Genomic DNA, 24,536 nt, shown 5'->3' on the forward strand with positions numbered 1-24,536 from the left:
TGGCTAGGAAGGGTCTTCCAAGGATGATAGATTCATCCTCATCCTTCCTAGTGTCTTGGATTATGAAATTAGCAGGGATGTAAAAGCCTTCAACCTTTACTAACACATCCTCTACTTGTCCATAAGCCTATTTTCTTGAGTTTTCTGCCATCTCTAATGAGATTCTGGCAGCTTGCACCTTAAAGATCCCAAGTTTCTCCATTACAGAGAGTGGCATTAAGTTTATTCCTGACCCCAGGTCACACAGAGCCTTCTCAAAGGTCATAGTGCCTATGGTACAGGGTATTAAGAATTTTCCAGGATCCTATTTCTTTTGAGGTAATTTCTGCCTATCCAATGCATTCAGTTCATTGGGGAGCAAGGGAGGTTCATCTTCCCAAGTCTCATTACCAAATAATTTGGCATTCAACTTCATGATTGCACCAAGGTACTTAGCAACTTGCTCTTCAGTAACGTCTTCATTCTCTTCAGAAGAAGAATACTCATTAGAGCTCATGAAGGGCAGAAGGAGGTTCAATGGAATCTCTATGATCTCTAGATGAGCCTCAGATTCCTTTGGTTCCTCAAAGGGAAACTCCTTATTGGTCACTGAACGTCCCAGGAGGTCTTCCTCACTAGGATTCACGTCCTCCTCCTCCCTTGTAGGTTCGACCATGATGGTCAAATCAATGGCCTTGCACTCTCTCTTTGGATTTTCTTCTGTATTGCTTGGGAGAGTACTAGGAGTTTCAGTGACTCTTTTACTCAGTTGGCCCACTTGTGCCTCCAAATTTCTAATGGAGGACCTTATTTTATTCATGAAACTCACAGTGGCCTTAGATAGATCAGAGACTATATTTGCTAAGCTAGATGGATTCTGCTCAGAATTCTCTGTCTGTTGCTGAGTGGATGATGGAAAAGGTTTGCTATTGCTAAACCTGTTTTTCCCACCATTATTAAAGCCTTGTTGAGGCTTTTGTTGATCCTTCCATGAGAAATTTGGATGATTTCTCCATGAGAAATTATAGGTGTTTCCATAGGGTTCACCCATGTAATTCACCTCTGCTATTGCAGGGTTCTCAGGATCATAAGCATCTTCTTCAGAAGATGCCTCTTTAGTACTGTTGGATGATTCCTTCAATCCATTCAGACTCTGAGAGATCATATTGACTTGCTGAGTCAATATTCTATTCTGAGCCAATATGGCATTCAGAGTATCAATTTCAAGAACTCCCTTCCTCTGAGGCGTCCCATTACTCACAGGATTCCTTTCAGAAGTGTACATGAACTAGTTATTTGCTACCATGTCAATGAGTTCTTGAGCTTCTGCAGGCGTTTTCTTTAGGTGAATGGATCCACCTGCAGAATGGTCCAATGATATTTTAGATAATTCAGACAGACCATCATAGAATATATCCAGGATGGTCCATTCTGAAAGCATGTCAGAAGGACACTTTTTGGTCAGTTCCTTGTATCTCTCCCAAGCTTCATAGAGGGACTCACCTTCTTTCTGTTTGAAGGTTTGAACATCCACTCTAAGCTTACTAAGCTTTTGAGGAGGAAAGAACTTGGCTAAGAAAGCCATGACCAGCTTATCCCAAGAGTTCAGGCTGTCTTTAGGTTGAGAGTCCAACCATATTCTAGCTCTGTCTCTTACAGCAAACGGGAAAAGCATAATTCTGTAGACCTCGGAGTCAACCCCATTGGTCTTAACAGTATCACAGATCTGCAAGAATTCAGTTAAGAACTGAAAAGGATCTTCTTATGGAAGTCCATGAAACTTGCAATTCTGTTGCATCAGAGAAACTAATTGAGGATTTAGCTCAAATTTGTTTACTCCAATGGCAGGGATTGAGATGCTTCTTCCATGTAAGTTGGAATTTGGTGCAGTAAAGTCACCAAGCATCTTCCTTGCATTGTTATTATTTTCGGCCATGTCTCCTTCTTTTTCAAAAATTTCTATCAGATTTTCTCCAGAGAATTGTGCTTTAGCTTCCCTTAGCTTCCTCTTCAGAGTCCTTTTAGGTTCAGGATCAGCTTCAACAAAAATGTTCTTATCCTTGTTCCTGCTCATATGAAAAAAAAGAAAATAGAAAATAATAGGGATCCTCTTTGCCACAGTAGAGAGGTTCCTTTATGTGAGTAGAAGAGAAGAATAAAAGAAGGGGAAGAGAAAAACTAGAACACAGAGAGGAAGATGGTGTTCGAATTTTGGGTGGAAGAGAAGTGTTAGTAGATGACTAATTAAATAGAAGGAGATGAGAGATGAGAGAATTCAAAAATTAAATAAAAATAAAATAAAAATATTTTTGTTTTTAATTTAAAATTAAAATTAAAATTCAAAAATTAAAAAAGGAAAATTAAATCAAATTAAATTAAATTTAAAACAATTAGTTAATTTAAAAAGGAATTTTGAAAAAGAGGAAGGTGATTTTCAAAAATTAGAGAGAGAATTAGTTAGGTAGTTTTGAAAAAGATATAATTGAAACAAAAAGATAGGATTAGTTTGAAAAAGATTTGAAAATCAATTTTAAAAAGATAAGAGGTTAGAAAAGATTTTGAAATTGAATTTGAAACAGATGTGATTGAAACTTATTTTGAAAAAGATTTGAAAAAGAAATTTAGAAAGATTTGATTTTGAAAATTAAAGTTGATTACTTGACTAACAAGAAACAAAAAAATATATGATTTTAAAATTTAAAGATTGAATCTTTCTTAATAGGCAAGTAACAACTTGAAATTTTTGAATCAATCACATTAATTATTAGTAAAGGTTTTGAAATTATGAAATAAAATAAGAAAAAGATTTTTAAAAATCAATTTGAAATTTTCGAAAATCATAAAAGAAAAATGAAAAAGATTTGATTTTCGAAAAAGATTTGAAAAAGATAGAATTTTTAAATTGAAAATTTGATTTGACTCATAAGAAACAACTAGATTTTAAAAATTTTTGAAAAAGTCAACTCAAATTTTTGAAAATTTATGAGAGAAAAAGGGAAAGATATTTTTTTTTCTAATTTTTCAATTTTTAATGATGAGAGAGAAAAATATCAAAAAGACTCAAAACATGAAAATTATGAATTAAAACACACAATGCATGCAAGAACACTATGAATGTCAAGATGAACACCAAGAACACTTTAAATGTCAAGATGAACACCAAGAACTTATTTTAGAAAATTTTTAAGAAAAGAAAAACATGCAAGACACCAAACTTAGAAATTTTCAATAATTAGACACTAACAAATTGAAAATGCACATGAAAAACAAGAAAAGATGCAAAACAAGAAAACATGAAGATCAAACAAGAGGATTCATCAAGAACAACTTGAAGATCATGAAGAATGCATGATGAATTTTTGAAAAATGCAGGAAAGAAATAAACATGCAATTGACACCAAACTTACAATATGACACTAGACTTAAGCAAGAAACATCAAATTATTTTTTATTTTATGATTTTATTAAATTTTTTTGTTATTTTTCGAAAATTATTTGGAAAAATAAAAATAAGAATTTCAAAATTTTTAATAAGAATTCCAGGAATCTTGCAGTGTTAGTCTAAAGCTCCAGTCCAGGAATTAGACATGGCTTACTAGCCAGCCAAGCTTTCAGTGAAAGCTCCGATCCAAAACACTAGACATGGCCAATGGCTAGCCAAGCTTCAGTAGATATTGCCTACCTCCCACGTATACAACAACTATGTGTGTAACTGCCAAATGGGTGAAGGTCAACAAGCTCTTGTGATGATAAGTTGAAACCCCGGTCCAAAAGATCAGACATGGCTTCACAGCTAGCCAGACTTCAACAAATCATCATGAAACTGTAGAATTCATTCTTAAAAATTCCGAAGAACATAGAATAATTTAATAATTTTTTTGAAATATATTTTTTTATTTTATTTTTTATTTTTTTGTATATTTTTTGAAAATTAAAAATAATAAAAAACAAAAAGCTTAAAATTAAAATAAAATTACCTAATGTGAGCAACAAGATGAACCGTCAGTTGTCCAAACTCGAACAATCCCCGGCAACGGCGCCAAAAACTTAGTGCACGAAATTGTGATCCTTAACAAAGGCACCAAAAACTTGGTGCTCGGAACGTAATTCACACCTTGTCACAACTTCGCACAACTAACCAGCAAGTGCACTGGGTCGTCCAAGTAATAAACCTTACGTGAGTAAGGGTCGATCCCACGGAGATTGTCGGCCTGAAGCAAGCTATGGTCATCTTGTAAATCTCAGTCAGGTGGATTCAAATGGTTTTGGTGAATTGATAATAAAAAGATAAATAAAACATAAAATAAAGATAGAGATACTTATGTAATTCATTAGTGAGAATTTCAGATAAGCGTATAGAGATGCTTTCATTCCTCCTGAACCTCTGCTTTCCTGCTGTCTTCATCCAATCACTCCTACTCCCTTCCAGGGCAAGCTGTATGTTGGTCATCACCGTTGTCAATGGCTACATCCCGTCCTTTCTGTGAAAATGGTCCAATGCGCTGTCACTGCATGGCTAATCATCTGTCGGTTCTCGATCATACTGGAATAGAATTTACTATCCTTTTGCGTCTGTCACTATGCCCAGCACTCGCGAGTTTGAAGCTCGTCACAGCCATCTCTTCCCAGATCCTACTCGGAATACCACAGAAAAAGTTTAGACTTTCCGGATCTCAGGAATGGCCATCCATGGGTTCTAACTTATTCCCCGAAGACTATAATATCTCGGACTCGGTCCCCTGTATTAGATATCTAAGAGATACTCATTTTGTCTCATCTTCATGTAGAACGGAAGTGGTTGTTAGGCACGCGTTCATAGGTGAGAATGGTGATGAGCATCACATAATCATCACATTCATCATGTTCTTGGGTGCGAATGAATATCTTAGAATAGGAATAAGCTTGAATTGAATAGAAAAACAATAGTACTTTGCATTAATACTCAAGGAACAGCAGAGCTCCACACTTTAATCTATGGTGTGTAGAAACTCTACCGTTGAAAATACATAAGAACAAGGTCTAGGCATGGCCGAATGGCCAGCCCCCATAAAGGTCTAAGATAGCATAAAACTGATCAAAGATATCTAATACAATAGTAAAAGGTCCTATTTATATCAGACTAGTTACTAGGGTTTACAGAAATGACTAATTGATGCAGAAATCCACTTCCGGGGCCCACTTGGTGTGTGCTTGGGCTGAGCATTGAGCTTTACATGTGTAGAGGCTTCTCTTGGAGTTGAACGCCAGTTTGTAACCTGTTTCTGGCGTTTAACTCCACTTTGCAACCTGTTTCTGGTGTTTAACTCCAGAATAGGGCAGGAAGCTGGCGTTGAACGCCAGTTTACGTCATCTAAACTCAGGCAAAGTATGGACTATTATATATTGCTGGAAAGCCCTGGATGTCTAATTTACAACGCAATTGAGAGCGCGCCATTTGAAGTTCTGTAGCTCCAGAAAATCCACTTTGTGTGCAAGGAGGTCAGAATCCAATAGCATCTGCAGTCCTTCTTCAACCTCTAAATCTGATTTTTGCTCAAGTCCCTCAATTTCAGCCAGAAAATACCTGAAATCATAGAAAAATACACAAACTCATAGTAAAGTCCAGAAATGTGATTTTTATTTAAAAACTAATAAAATTATACTAAAAATTAACTAAATCATACTGAAAACTATGTAAAAACAATGCCAAAAAGCGTATAAATTATCCGCTCATCAGTAACTCATAATATATAACTCAAATCTCATGCATTTTACTACTTCATTTTCTTTTGATATTTTCTTTAAGCTCAGTGTGCAATACATGAGACAAATTATTTTTTTTTCAAAATAAATTTTCAAAATAGATGTAAACTACAAAATAAATAACTAAACTAGAAAGCAAGAAAATCCTTCTGGTGATCATGCAGAAGTTAGAATAAAAAAATAGGAAATAAGCTAAAAATACTGGAAAAATAGAAGATAAGATAAGACAAGGGATAATGAAACTCAACCACCTCAGACATGGTAGCTGCTGCTTCCTCCTCGGGCTGTGCTCTTCCATGAAGATGATTCACCTCCCTTTGGTGCCATCGATGATAATATAAATTGAGAGCTTGCTCTGCAACAGCAAACTTAAAAGTTTGCTTGTCCCTAGGCAAAGAAAACTGAAAACGGGAAAGGACATGAAAATCACATGGATAAGTAAAAATAATACAAAAAAGATAGGAGTGATAGAAGGGGAAGAAGAATTTGAATTTAAAACTTTTTTTTGGCATTTAACGCTAGGAATGGGCATTAAATGCCCTAGGAGGAGCAAAAAGTAGTGCCGGAATGCCCCCTTTTGGGTATTAAACTCCCACGCCAAAGCTCCCTCTCTTGGCGCTAAATGCCCTCCCTAGCGTTTAGCGCCCATAACTATTTTTCTCCAAGGCGTTCTGTTCTTCACTCTGAGTTCTTCTGTCCCTGTTCTAAGCACAATGCATGATCACAAACTAGATTAAACTTAGGAAAACTATGGAAATAAATAAAAAATGAAATCAAACTAAAATAAAACTGAAATAAAATTAAAATAAAATAAAGGACACTCTTAGTTAGATTGCCTCCCAACAAGTGCTTCTTTATCATCACTAGCTTGAAGGTTAGCTCCACTAAGGAGGGTGGTCAAAGGGGCTCAGAACTTCACCCCTCACTGTGAACTTCTTTCCTGTACTATGATGGATTAACTCAACATGCTCAAAGGACAGGATCCTGTTCACAGTATGTGTTATAACTAAACTTCTAGTAAACACCACTTTCATGCCGGGTGAGAAGTCTTCAGTAGGAATCTTTTTGTTCCTCCATCCTCTGGGTACTTTTTTCTTGGGAACTCTTTCTTTGTGGATGATGCATTTCCACCACCAAACTTAGGTTTGATGTCAGGTGGAATTTTGTTGATTGTCACCAAATGAGATTTGGGTTGCAGATCCTGTTGAGCATTATCAGGGGGTTCTTGAAGGTTTAGATCAAGAAGCCTAATCTGCATGCACCTCTCCTCTCCACCTGATGGATGCATATCTTTAAAGGCATGGAAGACCAGTTGCTCATTATGCACTCTAGGAACTAATTCACCCTCTTTTACATCTATTAGAGCTCTTCCAATGGATAGGAATGATCTTCCTAGGATTATGGAAGCATTCTCATCCTCTCCCATGTCAAGAATCATAAAATCTGCTAGGAGGAAGAACTTTCCCACCTTGACCATGATGTTTTCCACTAGCCCATGTGCCTGCCTCAGAGATTTATCAGCCATCTCCAATGCTATCTTTGTAGTTTGTGCCTCTTGAATTTGCAGCTTCTTCATTATAGACAATGGCATTAAATTGATACTTGCACCTAGATCACACAAAGCTTTCTCAAAGGTTGTGCTCCCAATGGTGCATGGAATCTGAAAGCTTTTTGGGTCTGGCATCTTCTTTGGCAAGTTGCTCTGAATTATGGCACTACATTCCTTGGTCAAGGTCACTCTCTCATCTCCCTTTAAAGTCATCTTCTTGGAAAGTATGTCCTTAAAAAACTTGACATAGAGAGGCATTTGCTCCAAAGCCTCAGCAAAAGAAATATTGATTTGAAACTTTCTAAAAACTTTCAAGAACTTTGAAAACTGCTTGTCCTTGGTCTCCTTTTGAAGCCTTTCAGGATAAGGAATCTTTGGCTTGTACTCTGGTGCCTTAGGCAACGCCGGATACTTCTCAAGATCAACCAAAAAAGGGTTATCTGGGTGTCTAGAGGGGGCGTGCTCCTCTTTATTATGCACCTCCTCCGGAGCTTCTTTTTCAACCGACTTCTCAGTAACTTGTGCCTCTGCACTTGCCACTTGATCACTTATCAAGGTGATGGCCCTACACTCCTCCCTTGGAGTTGTAATTGTGGTGCTAAGAAGGGTATTGGTGGTCCTCTGATCAATTTCAGCAACCTTGGTGGCTAATTGGTCCATATGAACCTCCAAGTTCCTAAGTGAAACTCTGGTGTCTTTCATGAAACTAAGAGTGCTCTTCAAGAGCTCTGCAACAATAGACACCAAGTTAGGAGCATTCTGAGGTGGAGACAGTGCTTTCTGTGGTTGAGAGGGCTGGGATTGCCAATTGTTCAAATCATTTTGATTAAAATTGCCCTGAGGATTATTGAAATTCTGCTGCCTCTGAGGTTGTTCTCCCCACTTAAAGTTTAGGTGATTTCTCTACCCCTGGTTAAAGGTCTTGGAATATGGATCATTTCCATAAAATTAACCTGTTCAGGAGAGAATTGAGCATAATCATAAGTCTTACCTTGGGTGAAGCCACCACTCATGTTATAAGAAACATCTTGAGGAGTATTTTGAGTATTGACAACTGCAGCTTGCATCCTACTCAAGTGTTGAGTAATAAGACTTATTTGTTGAGACAAAAGCTTGTTCTGAGCACAAAGAGCTTCTACGGCATCCACTTTCATAATTCCTCTCTTCACTGTAATCCTCTCAAAAGAGTATAAATATTGGTTGTTAGCAACCATCTCAATAAGCTCGTTAGCCTCCTCAAGTGTCTTCTTTATGTGTATGGAGCCACCCACAAAATTATCCAGAGACATCATGGCCTTGTCAGAGAGTCCTTTATAGAAGATGTCTACCTTGACCTAATCTGAGAACATATTAGGAGGGCATTTTCTGAGCATCAGCTTGTAGCTCTCCCAAGCATCATAGAGGGACTCACTCTCTCCTTGCTAAAGGTCTGAACATATGTATTTATCTTAGTCAATCTCTGTGGGGGAAAGAACTTTTTTAGAAACTTGTTGACCACCTTGTCCCAAGTATCCAAGCTCTCCTTGGGCTGAGTATCAAGCCACTGCTTGGCTCTATCCTTCACAGCAAATGGGAAGAGCATTAACTTATAGATTTCAGGATCCATTCCATTAGTCTTTACAATATCACAGATATTCAAGATGTCTGAGATAAATAGATTAGGATCTTTCTACGGGAGTCCATGAAATTGGTAAGTTTGTTGCACTAAACTGATCAGTTGTGACTTGAGCTCAAAATAGTCTACTCCAATGGGAGGCATAGCAATACTGCGCCCATAAAGGTCAGGAATGGGAGCGGTGTATGAACTGAGCGTCCTTTTGGATTGCTCATTACCATTCAGGTCCATAGTGAACTCTCCCTCTTCCTGCACACAAAAATAGAAAACCAAAGAAAATAGGAGTCTCTATGTCAAAGTATAGAGAGCTCCTAGTGAGATATCCTAAAGAATAATAATTAAAATAAATAAAAGTAAGCAATTAAACACTAAAATTTTTGAAAATAACAAGAAAAATACACTAATAATTCGAAAACTAAGAGGTCAAGATACAAAACTTTTGAAAATAAAAAGGAAAAAAATGCTAAAGGGACACCAAACTTAAAACCAGAAATTAAAAGAAAATAAATAGAGCAAAATTCAAAAATTAAGGGAAAATAAATAAAATTAAAAATTGAAAATTAAAAGAAAACGTAAATAAATAAAATTAATAAGAAAAATACCTAATCTAAGCAACCAGACAACTAGTAGTTGTCAATCACAAATAATCCCCGACAATGGCGCCAAAAACTTGGTGCGGATTTTCAGAATATCCACAACTTAACCGGCAAGTGCACCGGGTCATCCAAGTAATACCTCAGGTGAGTGAGGGTCGATCCCACGAGGATTGTCAGACTAAGCAAGTAATGGTTATCCTATTGGACTTAGTTAGGCAAACAGAACAAAGATTTTTTGTTGTTGTAAATGCATAAAAATAATAAACAATTAAGAAAAGCAATAAATAGTTTGGTGTGAAATCAATAAAAGAAAACAGTTAAGGTCTTAGAGATGTTTACTTTTTTCGGATTAAAATGTCTTACCAACTATTTTAACAATGAATGATTCATTCTATGGAAAACCATAAGTGTCTAAACCCTAATCTCTTAGCGATTTAGCTTCCTCTAACCTTCATTAACTGCTACTCTCGTGGTCACTTAACTCAGATTAGAGGGTGAAGTTCAGAAAACTATTTTACACCACGAAGGCCCTAACCACCCCAAACCGGCTGAATAGATGTTGCTTATCCCACCAGTTTATGTAATTAGCCGTCAAAGAGGAGTGCTTTCAAGCTGTAGTTCAAGCGAGATAACTCTCTCGAGAATCGCACAAACTCATGTAGAAAAGGGTCATACTCTCGTTCCACCCAGTTTATAAGATTAAGAACGAAAATAATTCTTAGAATTGAATCAAACATAAATTAATATAGAAGAATAATAATCTTAATCCATGAAAATAAACAGAGCTCCTGACCTTAACCAGGAGGTTTAGTTGCTCATAATTTATAGAGAAAATAAGATTTTGAAAAGTGCAGAAGGAAGAAGATCCCAGATACAAGTGATTTTTTCCTTTAAATATTAACCTAATAATAAATTCTAACCCTAAAAGATATTATTTATAAATAAAAATTACAAAAAGAAAATAAAATAAAACTACTAAGTGTTAAATGCACTTAAGAGGTCCACATGAGTGTGAATTCGGACAGTTGCTGGCATTTAACGCCAGTTTGGACATTAAACGCCCAAAGAGGAGTGTCAACATTTGAATTCTGGCTCTCCTAGTGTTTAGCGCCCTGGGGGGGAGGGAGTTCTGGTGCTGGTTCTGTCCCTGTTGGGCGCTAAACGCCAAGCTCGGTGTTTAGGCCAGATTTGGCAATGATTCCAGAAGAAAAGTATAGTCTGTTATATATTGTTGGAAAGAACTGGAAGTTGGCTTTCAAACGTTGCTAAAATTGCATCAATTGGACCTCTTTAGCTCAAGTTATGCTCGTTGGAATGCAAGGAACTCAGGGTTGACAGCATCTACTTTTTCCTTTGTTTTGGCACAAAACTCTGCCAAATTTGTCTGAATTTCACCTGAAATCATAAAAACACCAAAACAACTCAAAGTAGCATCCAAAGAGGATTTTTTCACTAAAATATAATAAAACTTAATAAAATATAATAAAAAATAACTAAAAAATATTAGAAAAAAGTGTATAAGATGCTCACGCATCAACATGCAGAGCATTGTTTTAGATTACTTCCAAGAGAGCCGTGATTTTGGAGGTGAAATTTGAATTGAAACCGGACGAGTACCCAAAAATCCAATTCTAAATTGAGAGGCGGGGGTTGGCAGTTTCTTTGTAACACACACATTGATGTTGGGCAACTGATGGTAAAAAGGTTTTATGGCAACACATGGATCACTTATAAGGATGTCCATGGAGTGAATGAGAAAAATCATCAGAGCTATATACGAGGGAAAGTCCTTGATTTCAGTCCAAGGAGTGTCTGACAAGCCCTGCATTGCCACCCCCGAGCACACCAATAATAGCTACAATGAGAGGATGAGCAGAGACAGGAAGTATGATCAGGTGCTTGCAGAAATTTGCCTCCCGGGATCTCAATGGAGAATGGGTTCAGATGGTAGACCAAACCAACTAAAGAGTAGCGACCTCATTCCACTAGCAAAGGGATGGTTAGATTTTATCCGAAGGTCTATCCTTCTGACTAAAAACCGATCGGCGTACACTATGGACAGAGCCATACTGATTCACTGTATCATGAAAGGAGAGTATGTCAGGGTACATGACATAATTTCACATTAGATATACAGCATTGCCTCCAATCCCTCTTCAAATGCCAAGTTAGCATTTTCACATCTCATTTACTGTCTCTGTGGCGCTGCTAAAGTGAAGGTGGAGAATGATTTTCCTATTCCGGTTGAAAGGCAAATCTCCAAGAAGACTATGGAGTATGTGAGGAAATATCAAAGAGTTCAGAAAAGAGATCAGGCCAAGGAGGAGGCTCAGCATGACTAGCCTCCCATACCTCAAGGGCAATACTTTCCAACTCAGGAGTACTGGTAGCAGATAACATCCTGTCTTGAGCAGATGAAAATGAACTAGGATATTCACGACATCCTTCTTCATCAGATCATGGCTGAATAAGAAATCTAGCACCATGAGCTTCTTCAGATAAGACAAGACATAAGGTGATAAACTCATTTTTACGGTTTATCTTGTACTTAATTGAGTGGATTTTATCCACCATTCTTACACTTATTCATAAAATTCACATGTTTTACATTTTCCTTCCTAATTTTGTGCTATGATTGAAAACATGGTTCTTTGGCCTTAAATTTGCTATCTTTAGTCCTCTCTTATTACCATTCGATGACGTGATATGTTTGTTAAGTGCTTTCAGGTTTTATAGGACATGAATGGCTTAGAGGATGGAAAGGAAGTATGCAAAAGTGGAAGGAATACAAGAAATTGAAGGAATTGATAAGCTGTCAAGCCTGACCTTTTCGTACTAAATTGATCATAACTTGAGCTACAGAGGTCCGAATGAGACAGTTCCAGTTGCATTCGAAAGCGAACATCCGGGGCTTCAAAATGATATGCAATTTGCCATAGTTGCCATGTAGTTAGGCAACGCACACGCATGGATCACGCGTAGGTGTGACCTTGCGAAAGTTCAGCAATGGGTACGCGTGGGCAACACGTACGCGTGACAGAGCCACGTGCTGAATATATCAGAAAACGTTGAGGGCGATTTCTAGGCTCCTTTTGGCCCAGTTCTAAGCCCGAAAACACGTATTAGAGACTACAGAGTGGGGGAATCATACAACAACTTTCATTCACATAATTTTAGGTTTTAGATGTAGTTTTCTAGTAGGTTTTAGTATTCTTAGGTTTAGCTATTTTCACCTCCAGATTTCTACTCTACTTTAATTTAGTTTCTCTTCTACTCTTATTTATTCTAGCACTTTAGTTTCTCTTCTCTTGGTGATTTATTTATTTATCCACTTTAGTTTATAAATTCTCATGTTAGATTTGATTTTCTATTTAATGCAATTTAAGGTGTTTCGTATTTATGATTACTTTCTTCAATTTATGTTATTAATGCTTTCAATTGGTTGTTTGGATTTTATTATCTCTTATTGCTTTTCTATGCTTTTATATTGTGCCTTCCAAGTGTTTGATAAAATACTTGGTTGGATTTTAAATTAGCTTTTAATGTTCTTAGCTTAGATTGAGTAATTGGAGACTCTTGAGTTATCAAAATCTTTTGTTGATTAGCAATTGAAAGTTGCTAGTTGATTTGAATTCCACTAAAGCTAGTCTTTCCTTAGGAGTTGACTAGGACTTGAGGAATCAAATTGATTATTTCCACTTGACTTTCCTTCATAGTTAGAGGTTGACTAAGTGGAGCAATGGACGATTCTTGTCATAATTGATGATGATAATGAGGATAGGACTTCTAATTATCAATCCTTGCTAGGACTTTCATAATTATTAGTTTATTTTCTTATCATTTACATTCCTTGTTCAACCTTTCAAAAACGCAAAAATATACTATCTCATAACCAATAGTGACATACTTCCCTGCAATTCCTTGAGAGACGACCCGAGGTTTAATAATTCAATTATTTTTATTGGGTTTGCTTAAGTGACAAACAAATTAAATTTGATTGAGGTTTAATTGTCGGTTTAGATCTATACTTGCAACGTGATTATTTTTGTGAAATTCTTTACCGATGATTTTTCCCCCATTCAATTTTTGGCGCCGTTGCCGGGGTATTGCAAACGTGTGCCTTATTATTGGTTATTATGAATATTGTGAATAATTTTGCTTTTTCGTTTCTTTGTTAGTTGTTTCTAGTTTTAGGAGTTTATTCTCATTATTTTCTTATTAGTTTTTGTTTTTACTTTCTTTTGTTACTATGAATTCTCACCCCTTTGGCTATGAGTTCGGTCACAATTATGTTGTAGAGAATGGAAGCTACAATGAGAACATGCATCAAGGTTGGGACAATCAAAAATGGGAAGAGCCACAAGGATTTGATCAACCCATTCGGCAACAACCTCCTCCAATGTGCCATGAGCAACAACCATTCTACGATGCATCCCAAGACAATGGTTATGGTGGACCTTTTCGTGACAATCTACCTGATGCAAGCAGAAATTGGCGAGTTAAGAATGATTATAAAATATGCGTTGCAAGTGTAGTTCTCAACCAACCAGAAATCCGCTTATCAATTTAGAAGGGTGTCACAGAAATTAAAGTTAAAATACTGGGAGTATAAATCCCAGGTCGTCTCCCAATGAGTTGCAGAAAAGTGTGCTATTTTATTAACCAGATGTTTTCAAAAAGGTTTGAGTTGAATGGCAGGAAATTAAATTAGAGAATTTATATAAATTTAAATAAAAGCCTTGACTGAGAGTTGATTAGCTGGAAGCCCTATTCTTGTTGGAGTACTCTCAAGATTAATTGACAATTGAGGGTTATTATGTTTAGTTGTCCCTTACTAAGTAAGGAAAAGTCAAATAAGCTGGAATGCTGTTTCTATCCACAAGTTCCAATCCGCTCTTGGGAGGATTGGTGTTAGTGACTAGAGAGCAATCCAACAATAAACCCAATTACAATCTTTCTCTTGAGTATTCCAACTCAAGGGTTCCTTTCAATCAACTCCCTATCAAGTTAGGGAACTACTCGCTCATTGTAAATGAAGAATTCATAACATAAGAAAGGGAATTAAAGAAAGACATGATAAATAATAATCAAAAGATTAATTAAAAATAAAAGTAATTCTTGTATTAATAAATGCTAAAATAATCCAATGGTAAAATTAAGTAAATTAAGGAATATGGAAGAGTAAGAGACAAGTAAAGAAAACGAACTAGAATGTCGAAGTCTTGATGAGGCAATAACTCTTCTCAATATCCCAATGCAAAAACAATGAAAATAACAAATCCTAAAAACTATGAATGTGTAGAGAGAAAACCTAGAGGAGAGGAAAACTAGATCTAAAAAACTAAAACTATGCGGAATGAATGTTGTTCTTGGTTTCTGCATGTTCTCTGGCTCTAGTCTGGTTTTCTGGGCCGAAAACTAGGTCAAAATAGGGCCCGAAATCGCCCCCAGCGATTCTGCAGATTATGCAGGTCGCGCATGTCATGCGGTCGCGTCATCCATGCGGCCGCGTTATTCGGCTTTCTGCTTTGCCACGCGGTCGCGTCATCCATGCGGCCGCGTCACTGCGATTTCCTTTCTTTCGCGCGGTCGCGTGATCCATGCGGCCGCGTCACTTCTCGCTGGTCATCTCCTCAATTCCTTGTGTTCCTTCCATTTTTGTAAGCTTCCTCTCCAATCTCCAACTCATTCATGCCCTATAAATCCTGAAACACTTAACACACAGATCACGGCATCGAATGGAATAAAGGAGAAATAAAATACATAACTAAAAGTCTCCAGGAAGCAAGTTTTCAATCATGCAATAACTTTAGGAAGGAATTATAAATGCATGCTTATTTAATGAATAAGTGGGTAAAGATCAAGATAAAACCACATAATTAAACACAATATAAACCATAAAATAGTGGTTTATCACTACCCCCACCAATTTACTATGAGCAAGAGCCATTCCGATGTGCGTACCAAGACAATGGATATGGTGGACCCCCTTTTAGTTACTAACAAGCCCCACCATATGCCTATGAACCCCTTCCTCAACATAGCTTTGAACCACCATACTCACAAGCCCCCTACTACCAAACACCCTCATATGATCCTAACCATTATCCACCACACCAACCACCATACGAACCATATGAACCATACCCAGAACCACCACCTCAATATACACCATCTCCATACCCTTATCAAGAAGAACCACATCCGTATTATGAGCCTTTTCTCCCAACAAATGAACCCTCCTATCCATCCCAAGCTCCCATAGATGATACCTTTAGTGCTATTCGCCAACGGCAAAGAGAGCTTCAAACCACACTTACCTCTACTCTCACCGGTCTCACCTCTACTCTCCAAGCTCTTATATCCTGTGTGGATCCCTCCTTTGTCCCTGATACTCAACCCTCAAGCTCTGGTGCACTTACTTTTCACCCATATCCATCAATCCAAGAGCAACATGATCCCAATTGCGCTATTGACATGGAACAAGAGAGAAGGGATCATCTTAGGGACGTAATGGATCGGATTCACGCATCCATACTTCAAGAGAAGCAAGAGGAGGCCCAAAAAGTGAAGGTAGGAGAGACCCTTGAAGATGAAGGAGTAGTTGAAGAATTAGGGGGAATTGAAGAAAGTTGTCAAGAGGTGGAAGTTATCAAGGAGGAGTTAGATTTTGTACTAGAGCAAGTGGAGAAAACCAAAATTATCAAAGAAGAGGAAGTGGTTGAGGACTTAGGAGATGCGGAACCTCCATGGAAATCTCAAGTCATAGAGCCTCCTTCCAAAACGTTTGAATTTGATGTTGAGGAGGGTGTACAACCTCCAAGGCATGTCATGGTTGAAGACTTGGAGGAGGTTGATCATGAGATGGATTCAATAATTGATGAGTTCTTATCAACAATTGAATCCTCCCCCATTGGACTTAAAGAAGAGGTCAATGTTGCAGAAGCTTATCAAGAGATGGAGATCATCAAAGAGGAGCCCAAGAGATTAAAGCATACATTGGCAAGGCCGCCACTGGAGATACCTCCCCCCAATCCATTACCATCCAACACAATATTCAAGTGGGTAAAATTCTTATCTTTAAACTCTACCTTCCCACTTGAATATGGTCTGCTTGAAACGGATGAACAACTTAGATCTATCTGCGGTTTTAAGAGTAAAAGGGAGATGGTTAGCGGTTGGCAACACCATCCTAGGTTCGTCATGGTTGGAAGCTCAAGGCCTAATTGCAAGGGTTGGTATAATTCTCAATTGACTGGGTCTAGGAGGATCTTTGGGTGCTTAAATGAGAATTCCAAGGCTAAAGCACCCGGATGGAATCATGATGATCAACTTGAAGACGGGTGTGAAAACAAGATTTGGGATCCCGTCATACAAGAGGATCAACTTTCGAAGATCGAAGCTTGTGAAGAACTTCATCAAGGCTTGGTGAATTCACTTGGAGATGTTAGAGCTTATTGGAAGTCAAAGCACTGGTGGAAGTTTCAAGATGAGTTCAAGCATAAGCCACCATGACAAGGAGCTCACCAAATGTCCAACTTAAGGACTTTAACTAAAAGTGCTAGGTGGGAGACACCCCCACTATGGTAAATTCTTTCTAATTTCCCTTTTATTTATATTAGTAATAAGTTAGATTTTTATTTTTGTTTTTAAACATGTTTATTTCGTTTAATTCATGGTTTAGGTGTCCCAAAAAAAATCTGCGATCGACGCGTAAGCGTCGATGACGCGCACGCATCACATGCAGGTTCGCAATTTAATTAAATGAACAGAGAGTTGCGATGGAGACACGCGGGAGGGGTGCGTGGCGCACAAGCCACCCCACGCATATGCGTGACCCACGGGTACGCGTCCTCTGCCAAATTTTCAATCCACGCGTAAGCGTCAGCAACGCGTACGCATGAGCATGAAAATCGGCGTAAAGAGTGAATTGAACAGAGAGTTGTGTGGCCATGGTGCTGGAGTCACGCGAGTAGTCACGCATACGCGTGACTGATGCTCACGCGTCAGAATGCATTTTTTGCCACCCACGCGCACGTGTGGGCAACGCTTACGCGTCGCATGGCCGTTTCCGTTTTCACACGCACGCGTGACCTGCACGCACACGTCGCGTTCTGTTTTTCATTTCTTTCTTCTTTCTTCTCTCCTTTCGTATTCTTTCTTCCTCCTTTCTTACTTTCTTCTTTTTCATTTCGTTAAATTCTCATCCTTATTCTCTTTCATTCTCTTTTACATATTGCATTTGCATACTTTCCTTTATTGCATTATAATTTTGTTCATGTTTTTATTTTCTTTTCTAATTTCCTATTTTATCATTGGTGTTAGATATTCTTATTCAATTGTTGCATTTTTTCTAGCATTATGTTGGTGCTTCGTAACTTGTTTTACATTGTTGGGTAATATTATTTAAGTCAATGCTAATCCTTTATGATACTTGTATTCCTTTTGCATTGACATGAATTTATATTGTCTTTCATGACCCACTCTCTCTTTCCCATTGTTGCCATTTTTGTACTATTGATATGCCATTTGCTTCTACTGTTTTCTCACTTGCATGTTGTAGCTACCATGTAATTGAGACCCTCATTATTTGGCATTAACCTAACCATATTTTATTTGTTTTTTATCTTTGTTTTTTGGGTCATTTTCTTCCCTTTTCTCTTCTTTCAGGATGGCCACCAGGAAGGGAACCGGAAGACGTTTACATGGGGTGACAAACAAGTTCCTACGCACATTCTTTTGAAGAAAAGCGTCAGTTGTAGCAACCCGTCCACTTCCACATCTCAGCATGCACCGAGGACGGTGCAATCTTTAAGTGTGGGGAGGTTGATACCAACTTCCGTGGGTTAGTTATTTTCTTCTCAACACTAATGTTTTATTTTCTTTGTTAGTTCATTGTTACATTTGCATGTTTGATTGCATGTTTGCCTGATTTTGTGCATATTTTACCACTACTTGGTTGAAGTGACGAATTCTTTTTCAAGAAACTTTTTATAGCATTTCACTAATTTGAATTAAAATTTTTGTTAAAACTTGCTTGAAGAAATTTATTTTGGAACATGGTTTAGAGCTAGAACACACAAAAACCAGTGATATTTTGAGCCTATTCGATTGGTTGCATTTTATCAACCAATATTTTAATTTTGGTGTGTGTTGTTCTCTCTAAAATTGTGATCTTTGTTTTGCTTAATTCTATATTTCCATTGTTTGATGTATGCATGCACTTACATGATTGAGGCCTTGTTTCACTGAGCTTACATACCCATATGGCCTTAACCTTTTCATTATCCTTTGTAAAGCAATGTTGAGCTTACTTATCCCATTTGTTCTTTACTTTAGCACATCATTAACTCTAAGCGTAAAACAATAATGTCCTTAATTTGAATCCTTGGTTAGCTTAGACTAGTGAGAGTATTCATGATTTAAGTGTGGGGAAGTTGGGTTTGGAAACATTTAGTTTGAGAATTGGGTGTTGTATATTCTTGAGAAAATGTGCAAAATAATAGTTAAGCATATATTCCTGCATTCAATAATTTAATCATATGCATTGAGAAAAACAAAAGAAAAAAAATAAAATATTAGAAAAAAAAGGAGCAAATAAGAAAAAGGGGACAAAATGCCCCAAAGTAAATGGTGTTAGCAATGCATATGAGTTGTACTCAAATTGGGATGCATGAATATTTGGCAAAATATAGTTAATGGATAGTTAGGTTTTATATTCTGATTACATGGATTGGCTTAAGTTAGGTGGAAAGTTTAAGTTAATTAAGGATTTAGATCTTACTCCACTTGGCCAAATACAATCCTACCTTGACCCTGACCCCATTACAACCCTTAAAAGACCTCTTGATTTGTGTATTTGTGCATTAAATTTCTGTTGATCGGTAGAAGAAGAGCAAGTCATAGAAAGCAAGGTTAGTAGAGAATTGAGATAATCGAACCTTAAACACTTGAGTAATTAGAGTGTATACACTTCCACTGAGGGTTCGATGCTCGATTCCTTGTTCCTGACTTTCATGAGCTATCTTCTTTTGCAAGTTTACTTGTACCTTATTTTATGATTTGAATTAGTGAGATCCAGTTCATATTTCTTCTTGAAGGATTTGTTTACTTTTAACTAAGTAGGTAAGAGCATTTTGCATTTAGTTGCATTCATATAGATAGGTTGCATTTCATACTTTCTACCATTCCTCTTCACTCTTTTGGTTCTCTTGAGCTTAGCATGAGGACATGCTAATGTTTAAGTGTGGGGAGATTGATAAACCCCCTTTTTAGGGTTTATCTTTTGCCTAATTGAGTGGATTTTATCCACCATTCTCACACTTATTCATAAAATTCGTATGTTTTACATTTTCCTTCCTAATTTTGTGCTATGATTTAAAACATGCTTCTTTGGCCTTAAATTTGCTATGTTTAATCCTCTCTTATTACCATTTGATGCCATGATATGTTTGTTAAGTGCTTTCAGGGTTTATAGGGCAGGAAGGGCTTAGAGGATGGAAAGGAAGCATGCAAAAGTGGAATGAATACAAGAAATTGAAGGAATTGCTAAGCTGTCAAGCCTGAGCTCTTTGTACTAAATCGATCATAACTTGAGCTACAGAGGTCTGAATGAGGTGGTTCCAGTTGCATTCGAAAGCTAACATCCGGGGCTTCAAAATGATATGCAATTTGCCATAGTTGCCATGCAGTTAGGCAACGCGCACACATGGATCACGCATACGCGTGGCCTTGCGAAGGTTTAGCGACGTGTACGCGTGGGCAACGCGTACGCGTGACAGAGCCACGTGCTGAATGTATCAAAAAATACTGAGGGCAATTTCTGGGCTCCTTTTGGCCCAGTTCCAAGCCTAAAAACACAGATTAGAGGCTGCAAAGTGGTGGAATCATACAACAACTTTCATTCACATAATTTTAGGTTTTAGATGTAGTTTTCTAGAGAGAGAGGCTCTCTCCTATCTCTAGGTTTTAGAATTCTTAGGTTTAGCTATTTTCAATTCCAGATTTCTACTCTACTATAATTTTGTTTCTCTTCTACTCTTATTTATTCTAGCACTTTAGTTTTTCTTCTCTTGGTGATTTATTTATTTATCCACTTTAGTTTATAAATTCTCATGTTAGATTTGATTTTCTATTTAATGCAATTTGAGGTATTTCGTATTTATGATTGCTTTCTTTAATTTATGTTATTGATGCTTTCAATTGGTTGTTTGGATTTTATTATCTCTTATTACTTTTCTATGCTTTTTTGTTGTGCCTTCCAAGTATTTAATAAAATGCTTGGTTAGATTTTAAATTAGCTTTTTATGTTCTTAGCTTATATTGAGTAGTTGGAGACTCTTGAATTATCAAAATCTTTTGATGATTAGCAATTGAAAGTTACTAGATGATTTGAATTCCACTAAAGCTAGTCTTTCCTTAGAAGTTGACTAGTACTTAATGAATCAAATTGATTATTTCCACTTGACTTTTCTTCATAGTTAGAGGTTGACTAAGTGGAGCAATGGACGATTCTTGTCACAATTGATGATGATAATGAGGATAGGACTTCTAATTATCAATCCTTGCTAGGACTTTTCATAATTATTAGTTTATTTTCTTATCATTTACATTCCTTGTTCAACCTTTCAAAAACCCAAAAATATACTATCTCATAACCAATTGTGACATACTTCCCTGTAATTTCTTGAGAGACGACCCGAGGTTTAATACTTCGATTATTTTTATTGGGTTTGCTTAAGTGACAAACAAATTAAATTTGATTGAGGTTTAATTGTCGGTTTAGATCTATACTTGCAACGTGATTATTTTTGTGAAATTCTTTATCGACGATTTTCCCCCATTCATAGGGCGACTAAGAGCACTGTATGGAGCACAGCCTGAAGAGAGAGATACCCATCATGATGGCTAAGGTAGTTCAGTTCCTTTTCCAATTTCAATTTCCCTTCTGCTATTATTATGTTAATTTCCTATTTTCTATTTGATTTATATGTCCTTTGCATGAGTCTTAGTAATTCCTAGTCTTCATAGCTTAGTTTAGTTAAGTTTTAATTCAGGAATGTCTCATGTATCACTATCTGAGCTTGAACTCAAAAACAAAAAAGAAAAGAGAAGCAAGAGAAAAGTGGTGTAATGCATGAGCAGTTGAGTTTAAATTTACAATTGTCTTGTCAAAATTATATGTCGATGTATTTATCTGTAATTTGGAATGCATAAAAAAGAACAATGCATGCTTGATCTTGGAATAAAGGATGTTAATTCATGAAGAATAGGAATTTAGAGAACTATTATGAATTCTCCAAATTACACAAGAAATTGATCCTTGAAACAAAAGAAATAGTAAGAAAAAGAAAATAAAAGCAAGGCCTAAGGCTCTGAGCATCAATGGCTAGGAAGATTAAAATTGATTAAAGTTCAAAGAGTTGTTCTCTTAGCCATGTGCTTATGGTATGCATGTATCAAGAAACTCTTGCGACAGAATACTTAGAGTCAAAGCCAAGTGCAATCAAAGAGTATGCCAAAGGCTCTGAGCACCACTAACTGAGAAAATTTAATAGAAAAATCAAGAACTCAAAGAGATAGAAAGGTGACGTGTCCGGCCGCACGCATGGTGTGTGGACGCACAGAAGGAGAGAAAGGGGTAGTGTTCCCATGCACAAGCTGTGCGCGTACTGGGAACAGAGGGAGTGTTTAAGGGTGTGCGTGCGCACGTAGCTGTGCGCACGCATAGGAACTGAAAAACAGGGGAACTGTGAGGACACACAAGGCTGTGCGTACGCACAGGTCTCTGTTCCTACAACAAAAATTTTGCCTCTAAGGCATCAAACATGACATCCAAAACAGGTTTTCAAGTCCCAAATCATCATAAAACTCCCAAAAATACATTATTTCACTAAAATCACTTAACAAATATCAAAATAAATCAAACCAACCTAGCAATATTACCAATTATTCATGAAACAAAAAGTAAAAGAGAGAAAGCTAGAAGGATATTACCATAGTGGGGTGTCTCTCACCTAGCACTTTGGTTTAGAGTCGTAAGTTGGACCTGGTGAGGAGATCCTTGTTAGGGCGGCTTATGCTTCCACTCCTTCTTGAATCTCCAACCAAGTTTGCTATTGATTCGACCTCTGGAGTCCCAAATGAATTGCGTTAAACTTTTAAGAGACTTCAAGCTAGCAATTAGGATCCTTAAGTATTGATTCTTGAAATTAATGCCTGGATCCCATACTTGAGTTCCGCTATCACCATTGATTTGCTTGTGCACTTCCCAGAATCCACTATATTGGCTCTCGCACCAAAATTGAGCTCCAAATGTTAAGTTGGCTCCTTTTATGAACATTCCGTCTCCTTGCCAATTAACATTCTTCTTTTCACCAACCACTACGCCAAGAAAGGTTCGAAGTTGACTAAAAAGAGCGAAACTCTCGTGCGATCTAGAATTTTCTAAAAATAAATTCCCGTTGTAAGTATAGCTTCTAGACCGACAAGAATTCATTCCTTACAAAAGTTTTGTTTGTCACTTAAGCAAATCCAATAAAATTGATAACTGAGTATTTAAATCTCGGGTCGTCTTCTCAAGGAATTGCAAGGAGGTATGACTTATTATTAGCTATGGAAAAGGTAGAATTTTGGGTTTTTAAAAGGTTTGAACAAGTAATTTAATTGACAAGAAAAATAAATTAATAATTAATAAAACTCTTGGCAAGGTATGAGAACTGGAATTCCTATCCTAGTTATCCTTATCAATGGTGATGAGAATTGGGTTTTAATCCCACTTAGTTAAGTCAAGTGGACTAATTAATTTCATCCTCAAGTCCTAGTCTTTCCTTTGGAAAGGCTAGAGTTATTGGAACTCAAATTAATCAGCAACTCCCAATTTCAACCACTGCTTTATTTGATAACTCAAGCGTCACCAATTACTTAACCAGAGCCAAAAAGGAGAGAATATCTAAATTAAATTAAAAGCATCCATAACATAAATAAAGCAAAGCAATATCGAATCTGAAATACCTCAAATTATATTAATTAAGAAAATCAATCTAAACATAAAGAATTCATAAGCCAAATTGGTAACATGAGTCAGATACGAATAAAAGCATTAGAATAAATAAAAATATAAAAGGAGTATTGAACCTGAGAAGAAGTTGAAATCCTAAATCCTAATATAAATCCTAATCCTAATCCTAAGAGAGAGGGGAGAACCTCTCTCTCTAAAAACTACATCTAATCCTAAAACTATATGAATATGAATGTATATGAGTTGTCTGATAAATGGATGCATTCTCCCACTTTATAGCCTCTAATCTGTATTTTCTGGGCTGAGAACTGGGTCTGAAACAGCCCAGAATTTGCTGGTTTCGAATTCAAACACGCTGGTTTTTCGCCACTGCAACGCGTCCACGTGAATCACGCATTCGCATCACTTATCGTCAGAGAAACTATAGCAAATTATATATCAAATCGAAGCCCCGGATGTTAGCTTTCCAACGTAACTAGAACCGCATCAGTTGGATCTCCGTAGCTCAAGTTATGGTCGTTTTAGTGCGAGAGGGTCAGGCTGATAGCTTTGCATTTCCTTCAACTTCTTGTATTCCTTCCACTTTTGCATGCTTCCTTTCCATTCTCTAAGCCATTCCTGTCCTGTAATCTCTGAAAACACTTAACACACATATCAAGGCATCGAATGGTAATAAGAGAAGATTAAACATATCAAAATTAAGACCAAAGAAGCATATTTTCAATCATAGCACAAAATCAAGAAGCAAAACGTAAACTCATGCAAATCATATGAATAAGTGTATGAAAAATTGATAAAATCTACTCAATTGAGCACAAGATAAACCATAAAATAGTGGTTTATCAACCTTCCCACACTTAAACATTAGCATGTCCTCATGCTAAGCTCAAGAGAAGCTATAAAGGAGTGAAGAGGAATGGTAAAATGTATGAAATGCAATCCTATCTATATGAATGCAACTAAATGTGAAATACTTCTACCTACTTGGTTAAAAATAAATAAGTTCTTCAATACAAACATAAATCAAATTCCACT

The 24,536-nt window shown here is 37.0% G+C and overlaps 1 non-coding gene across 1 annotated transcript; it reads left to right on the forward strand.

Annotated features, from left to right (window-relative positions):
• The first annotated feature begins 1,414 nt into the window (after positions 1 to 1,414).
• Positions 1,415 to 1,522, forward strand: LOC112739813 (small nucleolar RNA R71). Its single transcript, XR_003170751.1, has one exon. It is a non-coding gene; the product is annotated as a small nucleolar RNA R71 (small nucleolar RNA).
• The last annotated feature ends 23,014 nt before the right edge of the window (positions 1,523 to 24,536 follow it).

The sequence above is a fragment of the Arachis hypogaea genome, chromosome 13 (assembly GCF_003086295.3).
Source record: "Arachis hypogaea cultivar Tifrunner chromosome 13, arahy.Tifrunner.gnm2.J5K5, whole genome shotgun sequence".
Classification (NCBI taxonomy): Eukaryota; Viridiplantae; Streptophyta; class Magnoliopsida; order Fabales; family Fabaceae; genus Arachis; species Arachis hypogaea.